Source organism: Chanodichthys erythropterus, chromosome 16 (assembly GCF_024489055.1).
Source record: "Chanodichthys erythropterus isolate Z2021 chromosome 16, ASM2448905v1, whole genome shotgun sequence".
Lineage (NCBI taxonomy): Eukaryota > Metazoa > Chordata > Actinopteri > Cypriniformes > Xenocyprididae > Chanodichthys > Chanodichthys erythropterus.
The window spans coordinates 41710778-41732367 of record NC_090236.1 but is presented as its reverse complement, the minus strand read 5'-3'; the positions used below and the strand labels follow the sequence as shown (position 1 = coordinate 41732367).

Genomic DNA, 21590 nt, shown 5'->3' with positions numbered 1-21590 from the left:
ATTGTTGGATATTTATATCCGTTACAAGAGCTTATTACGGCTCGAGCAAATGAACGCTGGACGAATCAGTTGCTCGGTCGTAATCTAAACAACTCTTTATAATTCCCTAAATATTTCATTTGAGCTAATTTTACTTCCTAGGGTGTTTTCCCTACACATTGAAGAAAATCAATGAACGCATTGCCTGAACCACAATTGTGAGTCTATTAATATGTTTTTGTTTGTTTGTTTTTTAAATAAAGCGAAAAGAGGCAGAGTGGTGTTTTATAACACATTACACATTTTTATTGTTGCCTAAAATATACATACAGAGATAACTGGAGAAGCCAGAGCGAGCTGGGTGACGTTAACAAGTATGCTGCTGTGCCATTTGCAGAATCACCGTACTTGCATCCTCTCGTTCACAAAAGTTTGTTCTCCTGAGTCGAACTTGCCACGTCCTAACTACCAAGGATGCAAGTCCGAACTTTGCGAACTTGGTATTGAGAAACGCCTACTGTCTCGTTCCCTCCTCTCAGGGAATCATTGTTATGTTTGGTAACCAGAGACGTTTTTGTTACACGATTTTGACCAGCAGATGTCGCCACTTGCCAGCTTGAGGTGTTTCAATTACTTTGAAACGGAATAGTTTTTTGAATCAATTGGTTCAATTGATGTTTGTGGATGTTTTCACTCATCCACACATTTTAATCATGTTTGTTTTGTATGTATAGCCTATTTGTCTATCAAAGTTGTGTTTTTTTTAAGAAAAATGAACATATTCTGCTGCATAAGGGCCTATTTCTGTTTTGTTGGTGAGTCATTTAAAAAAAAAAAATTATACACTTTGTTCTTTTATCTTTGGTAATGGACAAAGAAATATACCACAATTAAAATAATCCAAATAAAAAAAATGTAAGACTAAAAAAATAGGAATATACAAATAAATATACAGAGGGCAACTAATCACACTCCAATTGAGTTCAGCTTCATTTAGTTTTAAGTTTTAATTAGTAAACTTGCAATGTTTGCTTTGATCATGAAGTCCGTTGAGCTCAGTTTGATCAACAGTCCATCGTCATCATTGGTTTAGTGAAAATTTGTATTATAGTTCAGCATTATGAACAATTTTACAAAAACAAAACACACAAACCACAACTTTACAACAAAATCTTAAATTAAACAACAATTGAAGCTCAAAGATCTGCCAATTCAAAATACCATTTACAGTCCAGATCTTTGCTTTGACCAAACACAAAATTATTAAAGAGCAAGGGATTATGGGTATTCCACAGCCACAATGCTTCTCCAGTGAGCATGAACAGTAAGAATATGAGGTTTTATAATAGTGTTACAACAGTGTACTGAAGTTTCTTTCTTTTTACAGTACATTAAGTTATTGTTTCTGTTTTCTCTCTGATGAATCCTCAAAACTCCACCTTCAACAACTGCTTGATCCATATCTGTTCCCAAACACTTGGGGGATTGAACTCTTTTAGAGACTTTTTTTGCGATTGAACTCTATCAGGGATGTTTGGAGATTGAACTTGTTTAGAGACAATTGGCAATTGATCTTCATCTACTCTGTAAGGAGGAACAGAAGAGAAAACAATCAGTATTCAGTTGAACAAAATGCAAATTAGTTACTATATTTAAATTACTGTTTTTTGAGAAGTTACATCAAATTCCTGTAATCAGATTAATTACTGACTTTACATGATCTTGCAGAGATATGTGTTCTAATATAATACATTTAAACATGAATCACGTTGATATGTTTGTTTGTTTTCTTGTCAAAGTAAAAACACACTAGAGACAGAGACGTTTCTCATGTGAGGCTGGACAGCTGTGAGCTGAAGCTGAACACTGATTTTAGCAGGAGTGCAGCGTTTCCTACAATCTGAACAAGTCTATTCTCAAACTGAAATGATTCACTTCTACTGACACAGTTAATAAAACAGGTGTTGTTGAATAAAGCTGTGACAGTTTGATTTTGTTCTCTTTCCTCCTTTGTGTTGAACATTTTAATAACTTCACATTTTGTTCTCACACAAACCCTTTGTTGCAATAAAGCTTAATGATAATTTATTTTCATGAATATCTGAAAAGTTTGTTCGCATATCAGAGGTAAATGAAGATCTTTAATATCACAGTGATGTTTTCTCACCTCAGGACACAGTTTGAGTCTCGTATCACGTCACGGAGACGCTGCATTGAGTCTCCTATCTTATTCTTCCTCAGATCAAGAACTTTTAAAAACTGCAGTGCTTTTGAGTTAATGAAAGACTGAGTTAAAGAAGAAACATCTGTAATGCCACAGAACTGTAGACTAGAAAGACACAAACAGAGGAAGAGAGATCATCTTACAAGTGAAGAATTTTAATTAAAATATAATGATGAACTCAGACTCATTGAGAGATATTGAGTATAAAGTGTTTTAGTTTAAACTGTTGAAGTGATTTTCAGCATTTTGATTCTTGTATGTGAAGAATGTTACTGACCTCAATCTCTCCAGTTTACAGTGTGAATCCTTCAGTACGTCACATAAGCGCTTCACTCCTGTGTTTCCTATTATATTCTCTCTCAGGTTCAGCTCTCTCAGGTGTGACGGGTTTGATTTCAGAGCTGAAGTCAGAGCAGAACAACCTTTTTCTGTGATATAACAGAAGCTTAAACTACATTAGGAGAGACAGTGAGAGAGAGAGAGAGAGAGAGAGAGAGAGAGAGAAGAAAATAAGAGAAGAAAAGAAAACCCTTTATTCTGTAAAGACACCATCTTCATAAGCAAATAAAACAGAGGAAGAAGATCATCATTTTTATTTCAGCAGATCACAAAATACTAAGATGAAGAATTTTATACAAATATAATGTGAACTCAGACTCACTGTGAGATATTGAGTATAAAGTGTTTTAGTTTAAACTGTTGAAGTGTTTTTCAGCATTTTGGATTCTTGTATGTGAATGTTACTGACCTCAATCTCTCCAGTTTACAGTGTGAATTCTTCAGTACGTAACATAGGTGCTTCACTCCTGTGTTTCCTAGTTTATTCCTGCTCAGGTTCAGCTCTCTCAGGTGTGATGGGTTTGATTTCAGAGCTGAAGTCAGGATGACACACTGTTTCTCTGTAATACTGCATCTATCCAGACTGAAGACAGAAAGAGAAAATGACTCAAATCCATGTTCAGTTCATGTGTGAGTAAAATGAATCATGAATAAATGTGACCAATTGGGAATAAATAAAGTAAATAAACTTCAATCTCACTGTAACTGCTGTACAGTATAATGATACTAACTGTAGTTTCTCCAGCTTGAATTGTGGGTTCATCAGTAGATCACTGAGGTTTTTCACTCCATAGTCTCCTAGTTTATTCCCGCTCAGGTTCAGCTCTCTCAGGTGTGACGGGGTTGATTTCAGAGATGAAGTCACATCAAAACAACCTTCTTCTGTGATATAACAGAAGCTTAAACTACATTAGAGAGAGACCAGAAAATAAGACAGAAGAAAAAAAACTCTTTATTCTATAAAGTCACATCATCTTCATAAGCAAATAAAACAGAGGAAGAGAGATCTTCATCTTTACTTCACCAGATCACAAAATACTAATTTGAAGAATTTTACACAAATATAATGTGAATTCAGACTTATTGTGAGATATTGAGTATAAAGTGTTTAAGTTTAAACTGTTGAAGTGTTTTTGAAGTCATTTTGATTCCTGTATGTGAATGTTACTGACCTCAAACTCTCCAGTTTACAGTGTGAATCCTTCAGTATGTCACATAAGTGCTTCACTCCTGTGTTTCCTAGTTTATTCCAGCTCAGGTTCAGCTCTCTCAGGTGTGACGGGTTTGATTTCAGAGCTGAAGTCAGGATGACACACTGTTCCTCTGTAATCCTGCAATCACTCAGACTGAAGACAGAAATAACAATAGTTCACATCTATGATGATCATCTTATTGAAGAGCTTCAGCAGCATTTAGTTTCCAATAGTCTGTTCTGAAACCCAGTTACATTAGTTCTGTGTGCTGAAGACACTGTTTCTCCTATTTCTTTTGAACTATTTATTTGAACTCTTTATTCTCAGTTGAAAAGGCAAATCTCTGCATGTACACAATCAGTACATTAGGGGTGTGCACGAATAGTCGTATAATCAATCTGTCTTTATTATTCGAAAAATAAACATATTGAGTACTTTTTTCTTTTTTATACTGAGTTTTTCTTTTTTTATGTTGGTACTCATCACTTTCTCTTAAAAACAGGAATTGTTTGCAGACTTTAGTTAGGACCTGCTAAAAATTATTGGTGTGCCTTTGTGGAGTCTAACAGAATTCCATGAGCAACAAATGCTAAAGAAAACTCGGAGGGTCACGGAAGATGACTCTCATCCCTTGGGGGTTTACTTTGAAGCACTGCCCTCTGGAAGACGATTTAGAAGCATTAAATGTTTATCTATCTAATAGATATAAATTTACCTTTGTTCCAGAGGCTATTCATCTTTGCAATTTTACGTTTTAATTAGTATTTTTTTTTAATGAATTTATTTATGAAGCATGTTGGGTTATGTTTTTACTAGTGGTGGGCTATTATTGGCATTAACGTGCTGCGTTAACTTGAGACTCTTATCGGGCGATAAAAAAAATAACGCCGTTAATCTATTCTCAAAGTTGGGTTGGGAGCTGGGTCTATACTAGCCTGACTACGTCAGACTTCCTACTTCCGCTCAATTTCATTTCGCTTCTGTACTCAGTCTGATACAGCGTCAGAGCTTTCTGTTTGCCACCGGTCTGGAAACAGCCGGGCCAATCAACGAACAGAGGGCGGGCTGAGAGCCGTGACGTAGATGCTAAGCGCCGAGTTTTACATTGTAGGTTAGAGAAATCAAAAACCGAAACGACCGCGGAAATGGGAAACGAGACACGGGATGCAATTCGCTCTGTTATGGAGAACATTCAACTCTTTTTCAAACTGAAGCCAGAACAAGAAGAGTGTTTGATAAACATTTTAAATGGAGGTGATGTTGTGGCCCTACTCCCGACTGGTTTTGGGAAAAGTTTAATTTATCAATTTGTTACCGTTAGTTAGCGAGAAACTGGGGAGGCCAAAGGCCGGCAAGGCTATAGTTGTAATTGTGTCCCCCTTGGTTGCACTCATGGAGGATCAGGTCAAGGAGGCAGAAAAACTTGGTCTGTGTGCTGCACAGCTTGGCGTGCACAATGATCAAGATATAATGGCGGGGTATTACAGCCTTATTTTTGGTAGCCCCGAATCCTGGATTCTGAATCCCAAATGGCGAGCTATGCTAGCATCAACGCTTTATCAAGACAACCTTGTCGCCATTTAATGCAATGTATCTATACACTGTATCTAATGTACAAATTAATGTGTTCTTGGAGCAAACTTTAATGAAAAAACAAGTGTAATATTTGGAGTAATCATTTCAAACATTTTAATAATAAGATGTAATATTTCATATGAATATTGATAACTTATTTCTATATTCACATGTATGAAATAAACATCCTGTTCTGTATCAGAAAGTCATTTTATGATTAAAAAAAAAGAAAAGTAAGGCCTGCCGTGTTTTTCGTCGCAGATTTAAACGTACCTAGTCTGCATGTCTCTTTAACATTCTCATATGAAAAAAAGTAACAGAAAAAAAATGCTAATTTTAAATTTAGTAGATTTGTAAACAGGTAGTTGTAGTGTTTAACCCACCTCGGTGACACTGCTCCGTGATCGCAACTCCATGGACTTTCTCGGCTTTTTTATGGTCCTTGGAGTTTTAGATGGTGTATCTCGGTCTCTTTTATCGGTCGAGCTCGAACTGGCGAACGTTACCTTTTGACAGGCCAGTGTCTCCTTTCTTTTCCAGTCCTTAAATATTTCCATGTCATGATGTAATCTTGAAATTACGTTGCAGCATTTCCGAACAAACTCGTGAGGAACAAAGAGCTGTGTTTAAAAGATCTAATCCTAAGTTTGAGAGTTGGCTACAAACATTTTCTTGTTTCACTCTGTCAAAAATAAGTTTAGAGGCCGTGATTGTACCGTGTATGCGTAGATTAACTTCGCATAATCTGCAAAAGTCGTTTACAGCCATGTTCACTCCGGTATTTCGCTCGCATCATCATGTGTTTACAACAGGTTTACAGTGGAAGTTCAATCATAGATTTGAGTTCGATGCATGATGTCTGTGCTTCGATGCGGCTGTACAGGCGCATAACATACGTCATAACTAAACGTATCTGATTGGCTTACGGGTAACCAATGATTTTAAACTTCAGACAAGCGCCCCCTAGCGAGAGAGAAAACACTTCTCTATTATGCCATTCCAGACTCTGTCTACGAAGCAAAGTGAAGTAGCAGAGTCTGGTATTACCAGGCTAGGTCTATACTACGCAAGCTATGATGACTTTCACCTTGATATTTTAGCGCGGATGTATACCTAGCTGAATTGACCCTTCGCAAAGACCCACCCCCTTAGTTACAGGTGCTTTGTCCGATAAGCCATGGCGCTGTCACACCACACACTGTGATTAATGCATCACGGAGCAAAGAGGATACTGACAACACGTCGACAGACAAGACAGAGCAGGTTACTTATGATATTAAACAAAGTCCCAGCTTTAAAACTGTGTAGTTTTTTAAGAAATTCAAACAATAAAAACCGTTTTGTGGCTCTTTAATGTGTCGTGACCATAGTCATGACAGATCACTGTAGCGCCTCAGCTCAAGAGGCTCGTAAACCGATCATCTCTTACTACGAGTCCATTTATAGCATCAAATAAACATGAATGAACATGAGAATCAATGTTGTTTCAAACGCGGAAAGATGTCAATATACACAATTTTTCAAGTTTAACTCCACCGAGGTTAATCTTCTAACTCCTGACTGCTTTGTCGGACAAAATGGCGGATTACTTTTAGTCATTATTTGGGTAGCACACATATTCTGAATGTCTTCAGCAGAATTCAAATGAGCCGTTTTAATCTAGATTAATCTAGATTAATTCCAAGGCTACAGTGAGATTAATCTAGATTAAAAAAAATTAATCTATGCCCACCACTAGTATTTACTTCTTTATGTACTTATTTTCTGTACTGTCTAGGTGTTATTTTGTGTCTGCTATATGATGCTACTACCCTACTAGAATTGCCCCTAGTGGGATTAATAAAGTTCTTAAGTTTAACTTTATAAACTTCAATCTCACTGTAACTGCTGTACAGTATAATGATACTAACTGTAGTTTCTCCAGCTTGAATTGTGGGTTCATCAGTAGATCACTGAGGTTTTTCACTCCAGAGTCTCCTAGATTATTCCAGCTCAGGTCCAGCTCTCTCAGGTGTGACGGGTTTGATTTCAGAGCTGAAGTCAGAGCAGAACAACCTTCTTCTGTCATAAAACACAAGCTTAAACTACATTAGAGAGAGAGAGAGAGAGAGAGAGAGAGAAAAAGAAAAAGAGAGAAAAAAATAAGACAGAAGAAAACCCTTTATTCTGTAAAGTCACACCATCTTCCTAATCAAATAAAACAGAGGAAGAGAGATCTTTATTTCACCAGATCACAAAATACTAAGATGAAGAATTTTACACAAATATAATGTGAACTTAAGACTCATTGTGAGATATTGAGTATAAAGTGTTTTAGTTTAAATTGTTGAAGTGATTTTCAGCATTTTGATTCTAGTATGTGAATGTTACTGACCTCAATCTCTCCAGTTTACAGTGTGAATCCTTCAGTACGTCACATAAGTGCTTCACTCCTGTGTTTTCTAGTTTATTCCAGCTCAGGTTCAGCTCTCTCAGGTGTGACGGGTTTGATTTCAGAGCTGAAGTCAGGATGACACACTGTTCTTCTGTACTACAGCATCCATCCAGACTGAAGACAGAAAGAGAAAATGACTCAAATCCATGTTCAGTTCATGTGTGAGTTAAATGAATAATGAATAAATGTGACCAATCAGGAATAAATAAAGTAAATAAACTTCAATCTCACTGTAACTGCTGTACAGGATAATGATACTAACTCTAGTTTCTCCAGCTTGAATTGTGGGTTCATCAGTAGATCACTGAGGTTTTTCACTCCAGAGTCTCCTAGTTTATTCCAGCTAAGGTTCAGCTCTCTCAGGTGTGACGGGTTTGATTTCAGAGCTGAAGTCAGAGCAGAACAATCTTCTTCTGTGATATAACAGAAACTTAAACTACATTAGAGAGAGAGAGAGAGAGAGACTTTTGACTTTTAAACCGCAATTTAATTCACCATCAAAAAAGATACTTTTAACATACAAAAAAAAAAAACATTATTTAAAAAACTATTTACCAGTTAAAATAAATCTCTTCATCTTCTATAAAAATCAATCCTTTGTTTACACACCATTTCTTCTCAAACATTAAAAGATCACTATTCATTTTATTAAATTCATATTCTAACCTAATTCTAGACTCAACCAAGGCCTTAAATATATTTACCATATTTACTTCGTGTCCTTCCATTTCAATTTTATATGCCTTCCAAATGGCTAATTTTGCTTGACCAACTAAAAAATTTGAAAAGGTACAAAATTCCCATTTATCACGAGAATATTTACACCCATAAATAAACACTGTTTTCGAAAAAATTATTCCTAAACTACTCAAAATTCTATCCAAAATATTGAAAAGCAGGGATAATTTACAACATTCACCAAAAACATGAAAAACAGTATCAATTTCATTACACAAAGTACAAAGTGCTGAAACTGAATAGTTACATTTAAACAAAAACACTTTTGTTGGTAGTGCACAATGCAAAATCCGCCACTGTAAATCACCAGACCTCTTTGGTAGTGGGTTTTTATACAATAGCCGCCAGGAAGGTGATTTATTTCCTGACTCTAAGAGATGAGTTCTCCACTTTGTGTCTCTCCTCTCTCTTAACTGCCCAACAAAAAAAGACTTTACACAAACATTATATAAACTTAGTTTGTTCACTACAGAAAAAGGAAGACTTTGTAAACCTTTAAAGGATAACAACATATTCACATTAACACCATTATCATTCCAAGCTTGATCAACCTGTGGAGTTATATACACTTCTGGAAAAAGCACATTTATATAATCATTACCAGACATAAAATTGGTTATATATTCCCCAATATATTCAAATTCTTCAATATATTTCCAACTATTCTCTCTGATCTGCCTCCAATCTTTGTTGTAAAAAAAGGTACTGATAACCACTCTCTATTTATCAAATCAACCAAATGTCCAACCTTAGTTACCCCACCTGAGACAAAGTTAGAAATATCAATGTTGGAAATAATACATTTTTGGGAAAACCAAGGATTATAAAAAAGTGGTTCATCCAAACCAAAATGTTCTTTTCGCTCCAACTTAAAATAACTCCAAGCTTTAAAAACAGATCCATAAAACTTAATCCCAAACACATCCTTTACAACTTTTCCTGAAATCAAAAACATTTCTTTATCAAATTCCATCTTATTTCCCCCCCTTATTATGGCAAGACCAAAACTAATCCACGGTACAGAGTCAGATGTATAAAGCAGTTTTTGGGCAGTCTGTAACCTCATGGCTTTCACCTTAGAGGCTAAATGAATTAATCCTTGACCACCCTCAATAACAGGAAGACAAAGTACTCCAGGGGGAAGCCAATAATGGCCACCCCAAAAAAAGTCTATAAAAGCTTTTTGAAGGTGTGACAAAAGTTCTTCTGGAGGATCCAGCACTGTTAGACGATGCCACAGCATTGAGGCGGCTAGATTGTTCAATACTAACACTCTGCCTCTGAAAGATAGCTGGGCTTGAATCCATTTCCATCTCAGGAGCTTTCCTGTCACTTTTTCTATTAGTCCTTCCCAATTTTTTTCCATATACTGCTCAGTCCCAAAAAACAGTCCAAGTATCTTAACTCCTCCTTTGATGTGGAAGCTTAGGTGGATTCTGATTTGTCCAATGCCCTAACAACAACATGTCAGTTTTTTCCCAATTAACACGTGCAGAAGAAGCATTCTGAAAGATGTTAAGACACGAAATTAGATTTTTAACATCATCATCGGATCGAATGATCACTGTGATGTCATCAGCATAAGCTGTTAGTTTCACTGCTGGTATATTTGAGAAGCAAGATGATGTCAATCCTTGCAGTTTCTCTCTCAACATCTTCAACATCGGTTCAATAGAAATGATGTACAATAGGCCAGATAAACTGCACCCCTGTCTCACTCCCCTACGTACAGAAAAAGGACTCGTCAGATTTCCATTGATTTTCAACATACTATAAACATCCTTATATAGAAGACTTATCCATGAAATAAAAACTTTCCCAAAGCCAAAGCCCTCAAGTGTTTTGAACAGATATTCATGATCTACTTTGTCGAAAGCTTTCTCCTGGTCCAAACACACAAGACCAAGATCAAGTTTGTGCAATTCAGTTAAATATAACATGTCTCGCACAAGAAAAAGATTGTCAAATATAGATCGCTTTGGTACACAATAAGACTGATCTTCATGGATAATAGTTGCTATACATTTCTTAAGACGATTTGTCAAAGTTTTAGATAATATTTTATAATCAGTTCCCAAAAGAGAGACTGGTCACCAGTTTTTTAATAAACCAAGATCTCCTTTCTTGGGTAGAAGAGTCACTACAGCTCTTCTGCAACTAAGGGGTAAGACTTTTGATTCAGAGCTTTCAAGAAACACAGCATACAGATCCTGTCCAATAAGAGACCAGAAAGCTTTGTAAAATTCAGAAGTCAATCCATCCAGCCCTGGTGATTTTCCTGGAGATTGTTGCTGAACAGCCATGGTTAACTCTTGAAATGACAAAGGTTTCTCTAATTCAGCTTCATCATCTTTTTCAAGATGTGGAAGTCCATTTAAAAGCTGATTAGTTGCTTCTAGGTCACAAGGTTGTGCAGTATATAAATCTTCATAAAAAAGTAAAGCTTGTGAAATTATTTCTTTCTTTTCCGTTATCTCTTTCCCATTTGACAATCCAATGAGAAAAAGAAAGTTGTTGAAGAATCCATGCTGTTTAACTGAAGATATTTTCCCCGTAAAAATGCACTGCGACTTCTTTCTTCATATAAATTCTTCAAAATCAAGTTATACTCTTTTAGCCTTTTTGCTGTTTCCGTCTCTTCACCCTCACTGATGGAACTGCTTAACTTGAGAATCTGCTGTTCCAAAAACTGGACTTTTTCTTTCAGTTCCATCATTCGATTGCTTGTATATTGTTGGCAAAAAATCTGAATCAGTACTTTTCCAATATCCCACCACTGGCATAACGTTTTATACTGTAACTTTCTCTCTCTCCACTCTCCCCAAAAAAGAGTGAAAAATTTTACGAAAGATTTATCTTGTAATAATCTATTATTAAAACGCCAAATTTTATGGTAAAATTTTTCCTGTTCGTCGGAGTGATGAGATAGTTAGCAGGTTATCATCACTCAATGGCTGGCTGTCTAAGTGGTGTGCGCAGAATAATATAGGTTTCATAGACAATTGGAAAAGCTTTTGGGGCAGACCTGATCTGTTGAAAAGAGATGGTATTCATCCCTCCCGGGATGGTGCTGCTCTTCTTTCTAGAAATTTGGCAAATAGTCTTAGAGCTGAAACATGACAAACCAGGGCCCAGATCAGGACGCAGACAAACTGGCTAAACCGACCGTCTGCTAGCCGCCTCATGTCACAGAACTCAGATAATTCACAGCACATAGAAACACTTTCACCTAGATATTATCACATAGAGACTGTGTCTGTACCTCGAACTAGTAAATACAAAAAACTTCCAAAACCTTTTAAGGGTAAAAATTTAATTGATGTTCAAAAAATGAAAATCACAGATAAATCAGATAAACAAATGATAAAGCTTGGGTTACTGAATATTAGATCTATTTCTTCAAAAGCACTTATTGTAAATGAAATTATCACAGACAATAAACTAGACTTGCTGTGTTTGACAGAAACCTGGCTAAAACCAGACGATTACATTACTTTAAATGAATCTAGTCCTCAAGGTTATGATTATCGACACAATCCTCGACAGAAAGGCAAAGGGGGAGGTGTTGCTGTAATTTATAGTAATATATTCAGAATCATTCAAAAGAATTTCAAATATAATTCCTTTGAAGTGATGGTGCTTTATGTAACATTATGTAAGTTGACATTTGTGCTGGCTACTGTATACAGGCCACCAGGGCACCATACTGACTTATCAAAGAATTTGCTGAGTTTCTATCAGAGTTAGTACTGGCTGCGGATAAAGTCCTTGTTGTTGGTGATTTTAATATCCATGTAGATAATAATAAAGACGCATTTGGATTGGCATTTGCAGATATTTTAAACTCTATTGGAGTTAAACAACACGTGTCAGGACCCACTCATTGTCGCAATCATACCCTAGATCTAATACTGTCGCATGGAATAGATATTGATGCTGTTGAAATTCTACAGCAGAGCGATGATATATCAGATCATTATTTAGTCTCGTGTATAATACAATTAGCCAAGGCTACAAAACCACCACCCAGCCATAAATATTGTAGAACAATCACGTCTGCCACTAAAGATTGCTTTATAAATAATCTCCCAGAGCAGTTTCATCGCCTTAGTATACCTGACAACTTAGAAGAACTCGATGCTGCAACAGAAACTATTGGCTCTCTCTTTTCCAGCACATTAGATGCGGTCGCTCGTTTGCGTCTAAAGAAGATTAAGGAAACTAATCCAACGCCGTGGTATGATGAGCACACTCGGGCTCTAAAACGAGCTGTTAGAAAAGCTGAACGTAGTTGGAAGAAAACAAAACTAGAAGTTTTTCGCCTTTCGTGGAAAGAAAAAATGATTGAGTACAGAACAGCCATAAGAAATGCTAGATCTACTTATTTTTCAAATCTCTTAATAGAAAACAAACATAATCCTAGGTATTTATTTGACACAGTGGCTAAATTAACTAGAAACAGAGATTCAACTGCTGACGTTTCCATAGAGCACAGCAGTAATGACTTTATGAACTTCTTTACTTGCAAGATTGATAATATTAAAGAGAAAATTATAAACATGCAACCGTCTACAGTTTCTCTTCAGACAGTGCACTGTAGTGTCCCTGAGGTAAAACTAGAATCATTCGCCGCTATAGGAGAGGAAGAATTATCTAAACTTATCAAATCATCAAAATCAACGACATGTATGTTAGACCCAATGCCGACTAAACTACTGAAAGAAATGCTTCCAGAGGTCGTAGGTCCACTTCTTGATATAATTAATTCATCTTTAACACTAGGACACGTGCCAAAAACCTTTAAGCAGGCTATTATCAAACCTCTTATTAAAAAACCTCAACTAGATCCGAGAGATTTAGTAAATTACAGGCCAATCTCGAATCTACCTTTTCTGTCAAAGATACTAGAAAAGGCAGTTTCAACACAACTGTGTTCCTTTTTAGAAAGAAATGGAATCTGTGAGGATTTCCAGTCAGGATTTAGACCATACCATAGTACTGAGACTGCTCTCGTTAGAGTTACAAACGATCTACTCCTATCATCCGATCGTGGCTGTATTTCTCTATTAGTGTTATTAGATCTCAGTGCTGCTTTTGACACTATCGATCATAACATTCTTTTAAAAAGACTTGAAAACTATATTGGCATTAGTGGAATTGCTTTGGCATGGTTCAAATCATACTTATCTGACCGTTATCAGTCTGTGGTAGTTAATGAAGAGATGTCGTATCGATCACAGGTTAAATATGGGGTACCACAAGGCTCAGTATTAGGACCGTTGCTTTTCACTCTGTACATGCTGCCCTTAGGAGAGATAATTAGGGAAGCATGGTGTTAGTTTTCACTGCTACGCTGACGATACTCAGCTCTATATTTCCTCGCGCCCTGACGAAACCTACAAATTCACAAAACTAACAGAATGCATAGCTGACATTAAAAACTGGATGACAAGAAATTTCTTATTATTAAATTCAGAAAAACTGATTTCCTAATCTTTGGACCAAAAACTTCCTCACGAAAAAAACCTTGAATACTCTCTAACACTTGACGGGTGCTCCATTAAACCTTCGTCCTCAGTTAGGAACCTGGGTGTGCTCTTTGATACCAATCTTTCATTTGAAAGTCATGTTTCTAGTATCTGTAAAACCGCCTTCTTCCATCTAAAAAATATATCTAAATTACGACATATGCTCTCAATGACAAATGCGGAACAGTTGGTTCATGCATTCATGACCTCAAGACTAGATTATTGTAACGCTCTACTGGGTGGTTGTTCTGCTCGGCTTTTAAACAAACTACAGTTGGTTCAAAATGCGGCAGCTAGAGTTCTTACTAGAACCAGAAAGTATGACCATATTAGCCCAGTTCTGTCAACATTACATTGGCTCCCTATTAAACATCGTATAGATTTTAAAATCTTGCTACTTACTTATAAAGCTCTAAATGGTTTAGCTCCCCAGTACCTAAGTGAGCTCTTAATGCATTATAGTCCTTCACGTTTATTGCGATCTCAGAATTTAGGCCAGTTGATAATACCCAGAATATCAAAATCAACTGAAGGCGGCAGATCATTTTCCTATTTAGCACCTAAACTCTGGAACAATCTTCCTAGCATTGTTCGGGAAGCAGACACACTCTGTCAGTTTAAATCTAGACTAAAAACACATCTCTTTGCTCTTGCATACACATAACACATTATCAATACATTAACATTTTTCAAATCCGTTAAAGGATTGTTACGCTGCAATAATTAGGTCGGCCGGAACCGAGAACATTTCCTATAACACTAGATATACCTGTACATCAGAACAAGAATGGCATCTACGCTAATATCTGTCTCTGCTTATCCTGAGGTTTGCCGGGTGCTGGATCCAGGCCGTATCCAGGTCAGATGGAGAACCTGCGTCTGGACCTGACTACAACGTAGCCCAGGATCCCCGTATCCGCTTACGTATATTTATATATAATAGATTTTTAATCTCTAAAATAAAAATGTACAATTCAGATTTTGATCTCCATATACATTTACATATATATATCTTCCAAGGGGTTTTTTCCCTCCTAGGACTTTTTTCCCAGTGCTAGCACGCTGGGTTTTTCTCCTAGGGGGTTTTTTCCACCCCTGGAAGTCAGCCGACATTGGCTTAATGTAGCACCATCTTGTATATGTTACATATTACCACGCTTGTTTGTACAGTTTTAACCACTTCCCTTTTTTTCTGTGCTTCTAATATGTAAAGCTGCTTTGAAACAATTACCAATTGTAAAAGCGCTATATAAATAAATTTGACTTGACTTGACTTGACTAAGAAGTCCTCTGTGTTGTTATCATAGTTACTGCAATATAATGATGATCAGAAAAAGATGTTGGCAAAATATTACTATTAAAAAATCTACCTCTTTTGTTCATTTGAACATAAAATCGGTCAAGTCGTGCACCAGAAATAGTGTTAGAATTAATTTTAAGCCACGTATATATTGTTTATCATAAGGAAAAGCTTCCCTCCATATATCCACAAGATTATGATACTGAACAACAGTTTTGAGGTTCGACATGATTCCATAATATAATCAAGAGTACAATTAAAATCGCCAGCTAAAAATATTATACTATTGTGTGATACTTTCGAAATAACCTCTTTTAATTTTCTAAAAAAAGAAACTCTTTCTACACTATCATTTGGAGCATAAATATTAATAAGAGAAAAAGACAACTCGTATAATTTAATCTCAATCAATTGCATTCTTCCAGGTATGATTTCTTCAACTCTACTATCTTTAATTTGTAAATCTGGAGAAAAAAGAACTGCCACTCCAGCACTAACATTAGAACCATGGCTAAGAAAAGCTGTTCCTTTCCACTCCCTTAACCATTGCACCTGATTATCCACGTCCGTGTGTGTTTCTTGCAAAAAAACTACACTCGCTTTTTTCCAATTCAAAAAATCAAACAAAGCAAACCTTTTTTCAGCACCACGGCATCCATTAACGTTTAATAATCCAAAGTTTAAGGATGCCATGATACTGACTATTAGAAAAGAAGGCAAAAGGCATCCAAAACCAAACTCAATCCTTCTTTGCATTAGCTTTTATCATGCCCTTCACCTTTGTTACTATTTTCTTAAGACGATATCGCTTCTGTCTACTGAGTTCTTCAAGGGTTGCCTTGTTCAATGCAGTTTTACATGACGCCAAAAAGCGCTTCAAATCTGGGAAAAATTTCACAATTTGTGGTTTTCGAGCTCCTTTGGTTTCATCTAGAAAATTGTTAATTTGTTTTAGTGTGTACAATCTAGCACCCAAAGTCTCCGTTCTTTCAGAATCATCCATATCAGAAATACTGCCTACACTCTCAAGATCATTTTCTGATTCATTTTCAGAACAAACATATTCTGAACTCATAATTGACATCTGAGTATTACTCTCATCAGCTGCCTCACTTTCACCATCTTTATTATTTTCTGTTGTTGTTTGTTCTTTTTCTGATCGTTTGTCATCTTCATTAATCGTCAGATTGGATTTCTCTCCACTATTTGCCTGATTGACGATCTCCTCGCCCTTGTCACTATTTACTACATCAGTGTTTTCTTTTGCTGCCGTTTCAACACCAGGGACAAAGTCATTACTTTGTCCAGTGTGTTGCACATTTGTTTGGAAATTAGACGGCTTATCAATTGGTTTATTTGGGCATGTTTGTCTAACATGCCCATGTTCTCCGCATGAAAAACACAGCATGTGATCCGAACTAATGAAGATTGTATAGTCTTTACCCTCATTAGTTAACTTTACAGCCAAGTTAAGCGGGTCTTGTTGTTCATTCAATATCATGTATGTGCATCGGCGAAAAGACATAACATGTTTGAGATCCGGATTTTTTAGACCTATCGGAATCATTTTTATAGGTGCTGTTAATCTTCCGTATCTTTCGAGCACTCCTTGAATTACTTCGTTCTTAATAAACGGAGGAACATTCGATAGCACTATTTTCTTTGATGGACTAGATAACGGCAGTACCGGCACAAACGTGTTATTAATTGAAATTCCACGTTCAATCAAACCATCTACCATCGTAACATCTGCAAGAAAAACAACAACAGCTATGTTCATTCTGGAAGCTGACTTAATGTTTATCCCACCAACCGGTTCGCTGACCGCGACCAACACATCTTCCACGGATATGGAATCATCAGGTGTACACTTCAAACCATGTCTAAGAGTCAAGCGTGAGAGATCTCCGCTTGACCCCATTTGCCAATTTTGCCGACCTCAGTCAGCGCGCAACAAAAAGTCTGTTATATAAATTTAATCTCTTTCTACGAAATTTCAAATAAAAGAAAACGAGAAAAAGATTAACGTAACAAACTCTCAAAAGCGTGTTCCCAAACTCTAAGCTCCTCCCACTACCCACAATCCCTAGAGAGAGAGAGAGAGCAGAAAATAAGACCGAAGAAAAGAAAACGTCTAGGTTACGTATGTAACCCTCGTTCCCTGAAGGAGGGAACGGAGACATTACGTCAGAGACTGACGAAATGGGGTCTCGCCCGAGAGCCCAATCACCTTCGAGTGTTAACAAAACAAGCCAATGATACGAGAAGTATCTTGGTCTGCGGAATTTGCATGCGCAAGCTCCGCCCCACACTGTGGGTATATAAGGAGCAGCGCGAGCAACACGCATTCAAGTCTTCGCTGAGGAGCCGAGCCAAGTGACCCGGCCAATCAGCGGTACAGCTTTTGTGGCAAGGGGACGTAACGTCTCCGTTCCCTCCTTCAGGGAGGGGAGGACCTTGTACTGAAATGCCTGCCCCTCGAAAGCAAACCGAAGAAATGGTCTGTGTCGAGGAAGAATGGAGACATGAAAGTACGCATCCTTCAGGTCTATCGCTGCAAACCAATCTAGTGGACGAACACACTCGAAAATGCGTTTGGGTGTCAACATTTTGAACGGGAGTCTGTGAAGACTCTGCCAGGTTCAGCCATAGGTGGCGCTCCTGGACTACCAAGGTGGACATCACCTGACCAACTGAGTGCACGGCAACCTTAGTCGCCCGAAGGGCAAGGTCGGCGGCCGTGCGAGCCTCCTGGAGGGCCGCTTGGTCAGCACCCGCCTTGTGCAAGCCCTTGAGCACCTTAGCCTGGTAAACCTGCAAGGTGGCCATGGCGTGCAGGGCGGAAGCAGCCTGACCCGCAGCTCTGTAAGCCTTGGCCACAAGTGTGGATGAGAACTTACAGGCCTTGGACGGGAGCTTAGGATCACCACGCCACGTGGAAGCGCTCGGAGGACACAATTGCATACCCTTTAGCCGCTCCGCCATCGAGGGAGGTGAAGGCGGAGGAGGCGCCAGAACGGTTTCGGGCAGTTAAAGGTGCCCTCCATGAACTGGTGACCTCCTCATGCACTTCCGGGAAGAAAGGAACTGGAGGGGGACCCTGGCATTCAACAGAGCGTGCAGCCCCTAGGAACCAATCATCCAACCTTGAGCGCTCAGGGCGGGGTGGAGGATTCCACTCCAACCCAATGCTCTTGGCTGCACAGGCAAGCATGGCCGTCAGCTCGGGATCTGACGCGGACAACGCTGCTCTCCCAGGGGGAGGCACCGCAGCCGAGTCTTCATCTCCCGAGGACTCAAACCCGCCTTGTGATGCAGCGATCAACATACGATCATCCTCCGGAGCCCTGAATGAGACGCTGGGTCCCCCAGAAGGGGAGGCAGCAGGCCCATCCGGAAGCTCCACCGGCTGAGACGCTTGAGAGGGGGGCGTGGCCCGAGGAGGCTGGCTTGTCAGGTTGTTCCAGACCGTAACCCTCAGATCACTCTGGCCACCAGCCGAAGATCGGGGTGTGGCAGAGGGGACTCGATACTGTTTAAGGTAAACGAGTCTAGATCTAAGCATCTTGATAGTCATGTTCCCACAATGAGAACATGAACCATCCACGAACGCTGAGACAGCGATCATGGCCGTCAAGAGGCGCCATATACCGGCCGCACCCAGAAACACAAGGGCGGTACGACATCTTGAAAAAGACGCGACCTGGAAACTCGTTAGCTCTTTCAGAAATTACTCTTTTAGTACTGAAGCACTCAGGGGAAACAGGCAAGGCAGGAACACTGGAATCCGCTGAGATACGCCGTGACACCAGTACTGCAGAGACTCGCTGAAAACACTCCGGTGAAGGCACGATGCACTCGGCTCCGAAGCGAAAGCTTGAATGCGTGTTGTTCGCGCTGCTCCTTATATGCCCACAGTGTGGGGCGGAGCTTGCGCATGCAAATTCTGCAGACCAAGATACTTCTCATATCATTGGCTCGTTTTGTTAACACTCGAAGGTGATTGGGCTCTCGGGCAAGACCCCATTTCGTCAGTCTCTGACGTAACGTCAAAGTGACCGACTGAAAGGGAACTCTTTATTCTGTAAAGTCACACCATCTTCATAATCAAATAAAACAGAGGAAGAGAGATCTTCATCTTTATTTCACCAGATTACAAAATACTAAGATGTAGAATTTTACACAAATATAATGTGAACTCAGACTTATTGTGAGATATTGAGTATAAAGTGTTTTAGTTTAAACTGTTGAAGTGTTTTTCAGCATTTTGATTCTTGTATGTGAATGTTACTGACCTCAATCTCTCCAGTTTACAGTGTGAATCCTTCAGTACGTCACATAAGCGCTTCACTCCTGTGTTTCCTAGTTTATTCCTGCTCAGGTTCAGCTCTCTCAGGTGTGACGGGTTTGATTTCAGAGCTGAAGTCAGGATGGCACACTGTTTCTCTGTAATACTGCAGTAAATCAGACTGAAGACAGAAAGAGAAAATGACTCAAATCCATGTTCAGTTCATGTGTGAGTTAAATGAATCATGAATAAATGTGACCAATCGGGAATAAATAAAGTAAATAAACTTCAATCTCACTGTAACTGCTGTACAGTATAATGATACTAACTCTAGTTTCTCCAGCTTGAATTGTGGGTTCATCAGTAGATCACTGAGATTTTTCACTCCAGAGTCTCCTAGTTTATTCCAGCTAAGGTTCAGCTCTCTCAGGTGTGACGGGTTTGATTTCAGAGCTGAAGTCAGAGCAGAACAACCTTCTACTGTGATATAACAGAAGCTTAAACTACATTAGAGAGACAGAGAGAGAGAGAGAGCAGAAAATAAGACAGAAGAAAAGAAAATTCTTTTTTCTGTAAAGTCACACCATCTTCATAATCAAATAAAACAGAGGAAGAGAGATCTTCATCTTCATCTTAGTATGTGAATGTTACTGACCTCAATCTCTCCAGTTTACAGTGTGAATCCTTCAGTATGTCACATAAGTGCTTCACTCCTGTGTTTCCTAGTTTATTCCAGCTCAGGTTCAGCTCTCTCAGGTGTGATGGGTTTGATTTCAGAGCTGAAGTCAGGACGACACACTGTTCCTCTGTACTACTGCATCTATCCAGACTGAAGACAGAAAGAGAAAATGACTCAAATCCATGTTCAGTTCATGAGTGAGTTAAATGAATCATGAATAAATGTGACCAATCGGAAATAAATAAAGTAAATAAACTTCAATCACACTGTAACTGCTGTACATGATAATGATACTAACTGTAGTTTCTCCAGCTTGAATTGTGGGTTCATCAGTAGATCCCTGAGGTTTTTCACTCCAGAGTCTCCTAGTTTATTCCAGCTAAGGTTCAGCTCTCTCAGATGTGACGGGTTTGATTTCGGAGCTGAAGTCAGGATGACACACTGTTTCTCTGTAATTCTGCATCTATTCAGGCTGAGGACAGAAAGAGAAAAGACAATGACTCAGATCTATGATGATCAACTAACATGTTTAGCTTCATTCAGCAGACTTTTGCTGACAAATAAACAGGGATATCCAGGAGCAGAAACGTGGAGGAAGACTACACATTGTTCATTTAAATATACTACCAACGTTGTAAAGGTACAAAGGTTGAATTCATTGATCTATTTATGTTAGATTACACATTCATTTCATATCATCTGTAAGGTCCTTTTGTGTCAATGTCACTCTTGGTTTGATCACTGGGACAAATGTGTTTATGTTGGTTGTTTTCAGACCCATTGTCTACTCTAGGCCCATCTCCAATTTGTCTTTCATTTCAAAAATTATTGAGAAATCAGTTCTTGATCAAATACAATCTTTTATGGCTGAAAATTTGATCTTTGAGGTTTTCCAATCTGGGTTTAGAAAACATCACTCTACTGAGACTGCACTGCTGAAAGTTTCAAATGATATACTGTTAACATGTGACTCAGGTAACTATGCGGTTTTACTCCTTTTAGATCTCACCGCTGCATTTGATACTGTCGATCATGCTGTACTTCTCGATCGACTGGAATATAGCGCCGGTATTACTGGCAGTGCCCTGCAGTGGTTTAGATCCTATCTGACAAATAGGACCTTTTCAGTGAAGTTAGGAGATCATACCTCAAGTAAAGCTGCGATAACCAGTGGAGTTCCTCAAGGATCAATTTTAGCTCCCTTTCTTTTCTCTCTCTATATGCTCCCTCTTGGCTCTATTTTCAGAAAGTATGGGCTATCGTTCCATTGCTATGCGGACGATACACAAGTTTATCTGCCTCTAAAACGGAAT

General features: G+C 38.4%; 1 pseudogene; it reads right to left on the bottom strand.

Moving 5' to 3' along the window:
- Positions 1 to 1406: 1406 nt before the first annotated feature.
- Positions 1407 to 21590, bottom strand: part of LOC137003847 (NACHT, LRR and PYD domains-containing protein 3-like) — a 69343-nt pseudogene continuing 49159 nt past the window's right edge.